We start from the raw sequence: 10,897 nt of genomic DNA, 5'->3' as shown, positions 1-10,897 counted from the left end.
AGTTGAAAATAGTCTTTCATTTGTACTATCTATACATCTATTCTACAATGGAAATACTGTTTCAGCATGTCCTTTTCTCAGTAATCTTTTCCTACTGCTAAGATTTCAAAATAAGTAGAAAAATGCCAAAAGCATTCACATGTTGACACATACTCATATTCATGTAGCATGTCTCTCAATGTTTGAGCAATATGCTAAACAATTTGCATAATAAGGGAATAGAAACTGGTTCCATGATATGGTTTATTTTCTCAATTCAAGATGGTTACTTCTGGATTAAAGTCTGTAATTCTAAAGAAGTATAATTTTACATGAGTAGCCTTACTTCATTCTTTGTTGACAATTAGGAAACAGAAAGAGAAAACATACTGCTGGGTTGACAGTTGTCAATGATTATTAAGCTTTTGTTCTGAAAAATAATTATATATTTACTGAGAAAAGAAAAGGACTTATAATTAAAAGGTACTCCAAATTTTTCAGGAACTATAAAAAATAAAGTTTATAATATTTTATTGCAGATTTAGATAATCCTGAATTAAGATATCCCAGAATTAGGTAATCCTGGCCAAAATTCCCTTTCTCTTCTTACTGTGCCACAATGTTTCCAACAGATACATTGACCTTCTCACCATTCAGTGATTATTATACCCCTATTTTTTTTTTTTTTTTCCTAGAACATCTTTAGTCCTCTCTATATATTCAGTTAAATGAGTTTTCTAATGTGCAGGCGTATTTCACACACCTACATAAAATATATTCTGTCATCTTTGGTGTTGGAATAGAATATACATCTATAATAAGATCTCCAATTTTAGATGAGGCTTCTGTTTAAAACATCTCCTTCCTTTGAACTATGAGCTCGTTGAGGGAAGGAGACAGATCTCACTTCTCATTATTTATGTATGAAATAATATACACCCATCTTACTTATACCACCCCAATATGTTGAGTTTTTTTATGGAAAAAATATAGAGTTAAATATCAGTGGTAAGAGTATTAAGCAAAAGAGTCTACACAATCTTACCTTTCTATAGCTTAAAATTTTGTGTATTTTCTTTTCCTTTTCTTTCTTTTTCTTCTAATGATAGTTTAACTGATATTTCTTGTTCAAACATGTATATTTAGCTCCCTACTTTTTGTCACCTTGGTGTAAATATATCTATGTCGACCTCTGAGAGTCGGGGACCTGGGGCAGCGAAAGAACTGAGAAAAAGAGACGACAGTATAGCGAGGCACAGGGGACCCCGAGCGAACAGCCTGAGGTGCCGAGGTTTATTTTCCATAGTCTAATATACCTTCTACAATGATATAGATCTATAATGATTTACAGCAGGGGCTTAGTAAGGCACATTCTTCCACGTACACAGGGTTAGTTAAGTGAAGCAGTGGGAGTGGAGAAGGAGTAAAGAAATCTGTAACTGGCTGTGATCAATTAATTGTAAACACCACTGTACTCGGACCTTAACACAGGATAAGATAACAAAGAAGGGAATGCACAGAGTGCTGTTTACAGCTGGCTTCCTATCTACAAAACATCTTCTGCTGTGTACTTTAGAACAGACCACACACATCCCAAGGGCATTTCACTCTGATCCTTTCGGGTTATTTTTAACCCTGCAATCTCAAGTTTTCTCAGAGATCTTGGAGTCTGAGCGAACATGCACCAGTGGTCGTTGTGGCGTTCTGTTTCCTACATATCTATCTATATCTATATCTATCTATATCTATATCTATAATCTATATCTATATCTATATCTATATCTATATCTGAGAGAGGATATCAGCTCAGAATTTTACACAATCTACAGAATAAATTATTAATCTGAGTTTACTACAGTATCACCTATGAAGCTTTAAAAAAATACATTTTTTCCTGAGTACTACTTTTGAATAATTTGATTCATTTGAAATTCACATCAAAGAAAGCTTCAAATGTCAAAAGAAACTACTACTGTGAATTAAAAAGTAATAAAAAGTAATAACATTTTTAAGAAGAAGACACAAAAAGGGATGAGATGGGGGCGCCTGGGTGGCTCAGTCGTTAAGCATCTGCCTTCGGCTCAGGTCATGATCTCAGGGTCCTGGGATCGAGCCCCGCATCGGGCTCCCTGCTCCGCAGGAAACCTGCTTCTCCCTCTCCCACTCCCCCTGCTTGTGTTCCCTCTCTCTCTGTATCTCTCTCTGTCAAATAAATAAAAATCTTTAAAAAAAAAAAAATGGGATGAGATGTCATAGTGGGTCAGGTGGTAGCATTAAGCAATTCATTTACTTATGCATGTATTGAATGCCTACCCTGCACCAAGCACTGGTCTAGGTTTTTGGGATATATCAGTAAACAAAATCATCCCTGCCTTGAAGGAAGTTATACTCTGTCATGGGAAAATAGATAAATAATTAAAATAACAAAGACAATGATCTATAATGGTTAGAAAGTGAAAAGAAAGGGTGAAAATCCTATCTTGATGAGCTGGAGAAATGTATAGAATTGTTGAATCATATTGTACACTTGACACTATTATAACACTATATGTTAATTATACTTGAATAAAAAATAGGGCTACAAATCAGAGGTGCTATTCTGGGAAGGAGATTTCATATGTAAATAGGATGCAACAGGTTGACATTGCTGCTAACAATATTTGAGTAAGGGCTTTTGTGGGTGAGGGTGTTATTCAAGTGGATGGCTGGTATAAGTGAATTCCAAACACAGCAATATTTAATGTAAAGCTTTAAATCAAGGCTATACCTGGTAGGATAAAGAGCCAGATTAGTGGTGCAGCTGTAGTGAAATGACTGGAGTGAATGGGGAGAGAGGTAAGAAAGGAGGTTGGAGTTACAGAGTGGGGAACAGAGTACATTGGGCTTGTGGGTTGTGGTAGCAAGTTTGCTTTACTCAGTGAAATGGGGGGACCTTGCAGGTTTTTAATACCATATTTCCATAACCTACCTTAAGAGATTAAAGGATGACTTGATTTTTGTGTTGAGAATTGAATGCATGTGGCAGGAATAGAAGCAGAAGGACTTGTTCAAAAGCTATGACAAAAACCACATAAATATTGATGATGGCTTAAATCAGCATGGTAGCCGTGGAGAAAAGCAATTATTTTGAATACAGAGCCAGAATGATTTCCCAAAGTTTTAAATGCGGCGCATGAGAGAAAGGAAAGCCAAGAATGATTTCAAGGACTCTGACCTCATAAATGGAATGAATGGAGCTCCTATCGCCTGGAACCTATAAATGTCACCTTATGTGGGAAAAAGTTTCTGTAGAAGCCATTAAATTAAAGATCTTGATGTGGGGAAATTATCTTGGATTTTCTGGATGGGCCCTAAATGCAATTATATGTATTCTCAGAAGAAGGAGGAGGGGTGGGGGGCAGATTTTACACACAAACATACAGAGAAAGGAGGTGAAGATGGAGCAGAGAAAATTTTGAATATGCTGAACTTGAAGATTGTGGTGATAGAGCTACAAGCTAAGAAGGCTGGCAGTCACTAGAATCTGGAAGAAGCAAGAAACAGATTCTCTCCTAGAGCCTCAAGAAACGTATTCTGTCCTAGAGCCTCTGCCAATACCTAGTAATTTGTTACAACAGATATAGAAAAAATAATACATGTACTAACAGATGATACTACAAATTGGCATTAAAAATTGCAACTCTCATAGGAGTATATAGGGGCCCACGTTGTTCTACATTTGACATCATCAACATTTGACATCATCAACATTTTTTGTTAATGTTTGCCAATCTGACTGATGAAATGTTCCAACTACTTTAGTTCTAATTGTATATTTTATTTATTTATTTTTAGATTTATTTAGTATTTGAAAGAGAGACAGAGAGTGCAGTAAGGAGGGGCAGAAGGAGGGAGAAAGAGAAACTCCAAGCAGACTCCATGCTGAGCATGGAGCATGGCGTGGGGCCCCATCTCAAGACAAGGAAATCACAACTCAAGCCAAAATCAAGAGTCTGCCACCCAACCAACTGTGCCATCCAGGTGCCCCTAATAATATATTTTAATTACTACTTAGGTTGAACATTATTGACCATTTGTATTTTCTCTCATGACAAGCTTTTCAAATGTTTTCCCATTTGTATTTTATTATTTATTTATAAGAATCAAGGTCTTCTGCGTGGTATATAATGCAAATATTTTCTCCAAAATTAGGTTGTATACACGATTGAGGTTTTGGTTTAGTAAATTTCTTTGTTTTGTCCTTCCCAGCTTTTGAATTTATTCTTTTATTTTACATGGCCTGCCCCAAAAATATAAATATATTTTTCTATATTTACTTCTTATAATTTCATGTTTATTTATTTATTTATTTTAAGGTCAGGTTTGTTTAAATCTTAGAAAGCTATTTTCTGAAAATTATATGAGCTACTGAAATGATTTTTTTTTTAACCTCAGAAAGATTGTGTGTGTGTGTATGTGTTTAAAGATGATTTCTGTACTGATTTAAAATACCACCTTTATTGTATGATATTTAGATTTTCACTTTCACTTCATTGGTCTGTATACCTAACTTACCACCAAAATTACAGTATTTAATTTTATATAGATGTATGGTACACTTTTATATATGGTCGGGCAAGTACCCCTCCTGGTTCTTCTTTTAAAAATTGTATTTGAGTACAATTTGGCATTTTATTTTGATACTTTTCCATACAAATTTTACTCTTGGATATGTACTCTTTCATAAAAATATTAGAATTTTATAAGAAGCTCAAGAGGTCTAGAGAAAATCATTTTGGGAATATGACTGATATAACACTTAATTTTTTTTTTAAGATTTTATTTATATTTATTTGAGAGAGAGAGAATGAGAGACAGAGAGCACGAGAGGGAAGAGGGCAGAGGGAGAAGCAGACCCCCCGCTGAGCAGGGAGCCCGATGCGGGACTCGATCCTGGGACTCCAGGACCATGACCTGAGCCGAAGGCAGTCGCCTAACCAACTGAGCCACCCAGGCGCCCATATATAACAATTTATATATTAGCTCAGTAAGGAAAAAAAGCTTTTATTTGCTAATTATAGCCTAAATTAAAATAATTAATATATATTTTAGATATATATTCTAATAAATTTCTAAATATAATTCTAATATATTCTAAATAAAATTCTAGGGCACCTGGGTGGCTCAGATGGTTAAGCGTCTGCCTTCGGTTCCGGTCATGATCTCAGGGTCCTGGGATCAAGTCCCGCATCGGGCTCCCTGCTCCTTGGGAGCCTGCTTCTCGCTCTGCCTCTCTCTCTCTCTCATGAATAAATAAATAAAATCTTTAAATAAATAAATAAATAAATAAAATTCTAATTTTGATTAATTCTGCAAAAAGCAGGAAAATGCATTTTCTCAAAAAGTGTTCACATTTTGTAAAAAAAGTAAGTATAGCACTAATTTTTATCATGATTTTATAAATTTCACTGACTATTATAAATTTTAATCACCAATCCTATTTTACATACAACAGCAAAAAGACAAAAATCCTGCCTATAAAACAATCTTTTGTCATATTGACACAATCTCTTTTGTCATATCATATTTTATTTTCTAAAAGAGCTATTTTCAACTTAATTAGGTACAGAGTTATCATATGTAACTCATGCATATACCTTTAAAAAGGCAATATAAGCAAACTAAGTTGACTAAGGTCTTTTTTTTTTTTTTTAATTTTATTATGTTATGTTAGTCACCATACAATACATCATTGGTTTTTGATGTGGTGATCCAGGATCCATTGTTTTCGTATAACACCCAGTACTCCATGCAGTACATGCCCTCCTTAATACCCATCACCTGGCTAACCAATCCCCCCTCCCCCCGACCCCTCTAAAACCCTGTTTGTTTCTCAGAGTCCATAGTCTCTCATGGTTCATCTCTCCCTCCAATCCCAGCCCCCCATTTTTCCCTTCCTTCTCCTAATGTCCTCCATGTTAGGTTAAGGTCTTCCTAAAACTCTTTCACTTTCAAAATACAAATTTCCGAATATTTTTTTAGCTCATTGTTGTCGTCCATATTTTTTAAACACAAAGTCATGCTGAATGCCATCAAGACCACCATGATACAGCATTTTTTTTTTTTTTTAAGAGAGAGCATATGTGAAGGGGAGGTGCAGAGGGAGAGAGAATCTTAAGCAGACTCCACGCTCAGCATGGAGCCCCACAACCTGATCTCACAATGCTAAGATGATGATCTGAGCCAAGATCAAGCTGGAAGCCTAACTGACTAAGCCACCCAGGTGCCGCCATGATACAGCACTTCTTGAAAGAATCCATAAATGAGCAGAAGCCATTGGCTCTGTGTCCTTTTTGTTTTTTTTAAAGATTTATTTATGTATTTGAGAGAGCGAGAATGAGAGAGAGTACATGAGAGGGGGAAGGGTCAGAGGGAGAAGCAGGCTCCCCGCTGAGCAGGGAGACCGATGCGGGACTCGATCCCGGGACTCCAGGATCATGACCTGAGCCAAAGGCAGTTGCTTAACCAACTGAGCCACCCAGGCGCCCCTGGCTCTGTGTCCTTAAGCTAGTTTTAACTTTATATGGGTCTCACCTTATTTTTATTCCAACTTTAACATACTGCCAAATATATCTGATTCATCATTTCCCTACAACCAGTGATTCCTATGCATTAAATGACAACTCCAATATTATCTATATGATTTTTTTTCATAACAATTAGAATTTAATTTGAATATTCGGATGCAGATGGTTTTGAAGTTAATATATCCACAAATACAACTTGACTGCTACCAGGCCAATTAATCATATAATGCCATATAAGATGTATCTCAATTTCAAATATATTAAAATATAAAAAATGTACAACTTAGGACTAGTGAAATGTAGAATTTATTTTGTGTGGTTCGAATGTATCCTAAATGCTAAGGTATCACACTGACAATGGACATTCCTCATAAACATTTCATAGAAAACATTACAGAGATTGAAATTATTTATAACCATTCAAGGTGATATCAAAGAGATTCAGGGATAGAAACAATGAGATGGAAAAAAGAAGGAACACATGGTAGAAAAATTAAGTCATAAAAGAAGGCAGAAAAATTTAGCATTTTCTTGCTGCAGAAGTTTGAATCAGTGACATATACAGCAATCTTAAGAATTCCCCAAACAGGGAAAAAAGCAAATCCATGAATTGGGAATTGGCCATTAGTGAGTTTTTTGGTCCTACCTTTTTTCTTTGTGAAAATGAGCTGCTTCTTTCTATACTGTAGACTGCCTTCCTCAACACAGGGTGAAGGAAAAGGACTTAGCCACTGATATTTTTGGGCTCCTTCCATTCATTTGCAAGATATTTGCTGCATCTGCTTTACTACTTAAAATAAACTTTAAAAGTTTCTCTGTGGCAGATGCTAAGGGATTTGAACTACATCATGTTCCTGACTTTGGCCATATACCCTGCTTCTACAATATATTAATCTTACTTTAGGAACAGCAAATACAGTGGTTAAATACATTAAGAAACTTTGCATCTTAAATTTCTCTCTTGGAGATTTAAAGAGTATGTTAAATACACAGAGAAATCCCACAGTGAAAAGGAAAACTGTTTAAGATTATTCAATTCTCAAACAAAAAGACATTTCTGCAAGGGAAGGCTGATTTCTTTGCACAATAATGAAGAAATTTCCCTTAATTCTGTTCTGGTTCTTGCTTCTCAAGCAAAAAGAGAGTATTCTTTTCTAATTTATGCTGTACTCAGGAAAAAAAAAATAGAATAACTGAGATAGAATTCTTTAAGTGAGTGAGGAAAGTCAATTGTCTGGCTTGCTCATACAGGTACCACTGTCTTGTCTCTAACAGAAACAAGTAATATCTATCTAGGAGGATATTACATAATAGTACCTGGAAACTCATGACTTTGTAAAGAAAAAATAACTTTGCTGAGAATAACTCAGCTTACACAATTAAAGAGAAGAACATAGAATAGTGTGATTTACTGGCTCATGACTAAGAAGTGACACTTCTCTTTTTAAACACAAATTATATTGGCACAATATCCCTGATGAACATGCATGCAAAAATTCTCACCAAAATACTAGCCAATAGAATCCAACAGTACATTAAAAGGATTATTCACCATGACCAAGTGGGATTTATCCCCGGGCTACAAGGTAGGTTCAACATCTGCAAATCAATCAATGTGATACAATACATTAATAAAAGAAAGAACAAGAACCATATGATCCTCTCAATAGATGCAGAAAAAGCATTTGACAAAGTACAACATCCTTTCTTGATCAAAACTCTTCAGAGTATGGGGATAGAGGGTACATACCTCAATATCCTAAAAGCCATCTATGAAAAACCCACAGCGAATATCATTCTCAATGGGGAAAAACTGAGAGCTTTCCCCCTAAGGTCAGGAACACGGAAGGGATGTCCACTATCACCACTGTTATTCAACATAGTATTAGAAGTCCTAGCTGTGGCAATCAGACAACAAAAAGAAATCAAAGGCATCCGAATTGGCAAAGAAGAAGTCAAACTCTCACTCTTTGCAGATGATATGATACTTTATGTGGAAAACCCAAAAGACTCCACCCCAAAACTGCTAGAACTCATACAGGAATTCAGTAAAGTGGCAGGATATAAAATCAATGCACAGAAATCAGTGGCATTTTTATACACCAACAAGACAGAAGAAAGAGAAATTAAGGAGTCAATCCCATTTACAATTGCACCCAAAACCATAAGGTATCTAGGAATAAATCTAACCAAAGAGGCAAAGAATCTGTACTCAGAAAACTATAAAATACTCATGAAAGAAATTGAGAAAGACACAAAGAAATGGAAAACAGTTCCATGCTCATGGACTGGAAGAACAAATATTGTGAAGATGTCAATGCTACCTCGAGCAATCTACACATTCAATGCAATCCCTATCAAAACACCATCCACTTTTTTCAAGGAAATGGAACAAATAATCCTAAAATTTGTATGGAACCAGAAAAGACCCCGAATAGCCAGAGGAATGTTGAAAAAGAAAAGCAAAGCTGGTGGCATCACAATTCTGGACTTCAAACTCTATTACAAAGCTGCGATCATCAAAACAGTATGGTACTGGCACAAAAACAGACACATAGATCAATGGAACAGAACAGAGAGCCCAGAAATGGACCCTCAACTCTGTGGTCAACTTATCTTCGACAAAGCAGGAAAGAATGTCCAATGGAAAAAAGACAGTCTCTTCAACAAATGGTGTTGGGAAAATTGGACAGCCACATGCAGAAGAATGAAACTCGACCATTCCCTTACACCACACACAAAAATAGACTCAAAATGGTTGAGAGACCTAAATGTGAGACAGGAGTCCATCAAAATCCTAAAGGAGAACACAGGCAGCAACCTCTTCAACCTCAGCTGCGGCAACTTCTTCCTAGAAACATCGCCAAAGGCAAGGGAAGCAAGGGCAAAAATGAACTATTGGGACTTCATCAGGATAGAAAGCTTTTGCACAGTCAACAAAACCAAAAGACAACTGACAGAATGGGAGAAGATATTTGCAAATGACATATCAGCTAAAGGGCTAGTATCCAAAATCTATAAAGAACTTATCAAACTCAACACCCAAAGAACAAAGAATCCAATCAAGAAATGGGCAGAAGACATGAACAGACAGTTTTCCAAAGGACATCCAAATGGCCAACAGACACATGAAAAAGTGCTCAACATCACTCGACATCAGGGAAATCCAAATCAAAACCTCAATGAGATACCACCTCACACCAGTCAGAATGGCTACAATTAACAAGTCAGGAAACGACAGATGTTGGCAGGGATGCAGAGAAAGGGGAACCCTCCTACACTGTTGGTGGGAATACAAGCTGGTACAGCACTCTGGGAAACAGTGTGGAGGTTCTTCAAAAAGTTGAAAATAGAGCTCCCATCCGACCCAGCAATTGCACTACTGGGTATTTACCCCAAAGATACAAATGTAGTGATCCGAAGGGGTACGTGCCCCCAATGTTTATAGCAGCAATGTCTACAATAGCCAAATTATGGAAAGAGCCAAGATGTCCATCGACAGATGAATGGATACAGAAGATATAGTATATATATATACAATGGAATATTATGCAGTCATCAAAAGTAATGAAAACTTGCCATTTGCAACAACGTGGATGGAACTGGAGGGTGTTACGTTGAGCGAAATAAGTCAATCAGAGAAAGACATGTATCATATGACCTCACTGGTAGGAGGAATTCTTAATCTTAGGAAACAAACTGAGGATTACTGGAGTGGTGGGGGGATGGAGGGATGGGTGGCTGGGTGATAGACATTGGGGAGGGTGTGTGCTATGGTAAGTGAATTGTGTAAGACCTTTGAATCACAGACCTGTACCTCTGAAACAAATAATACATTATATGTTAAAAAAAAAGAGAAGATATTAGGTAGGGAAAAATGAAGGGGGAGGAATTGGAGGGGGAGATGAACCATGAGAGACTATGGACTCTGAGAAACAAACTGAGGGTTCTAGAGGGGAAGGGGGTGGGAGGATGGGTTAGCCTGATGATGGGTATTAAAGAGGGCACGTACTGTATAGCACTGGGTGTTATACACAAACAATGAACCATGGAACACTACATCAAAAACTAATGATGTATGGTGATTAACATAATAAAATAAAATAAAAAAAAACACAAATAATATTGGCACAGCTCTTGGCTGATTTGATTAGTAGTTATCTGCCCTTCTTACGTCTAGAAGTACCCAAACAGTGCTTCCTGTGAAGCAACCAGTGGAACTTCAACCAACATGGTTCTCACCAATGATACTGACAGAGATGTCCTGAATGTTGCCCCAGTGTGACTAAAGTTTAGATAGGCTCCTTCCTGAATTTAGGTCATTACAACTTTATACTTAGAGCATTTGCTCT

Source organism: Mirounga leonina, unplaced genomic scaffold, assembly GCF_011800145.1.
Source record: "Mirounga leonina isolate KUSES-001 unplaced genomic scaffold, KU_Mleo_1.0 Mir_129, whole genome shotgun sequence".
Classification (NCBI taxonomy): domain Eukaryota; kingdom Metazoa; phylum Chordata; class Mammalia; order Carnivora; family Phocidae; genus Mirounga; species Mirounga leonina.
The sequence above is the reverse complement of the archived record's forward strand: the minus strand, read 5'-3'. Positions refer to the sequence as shown.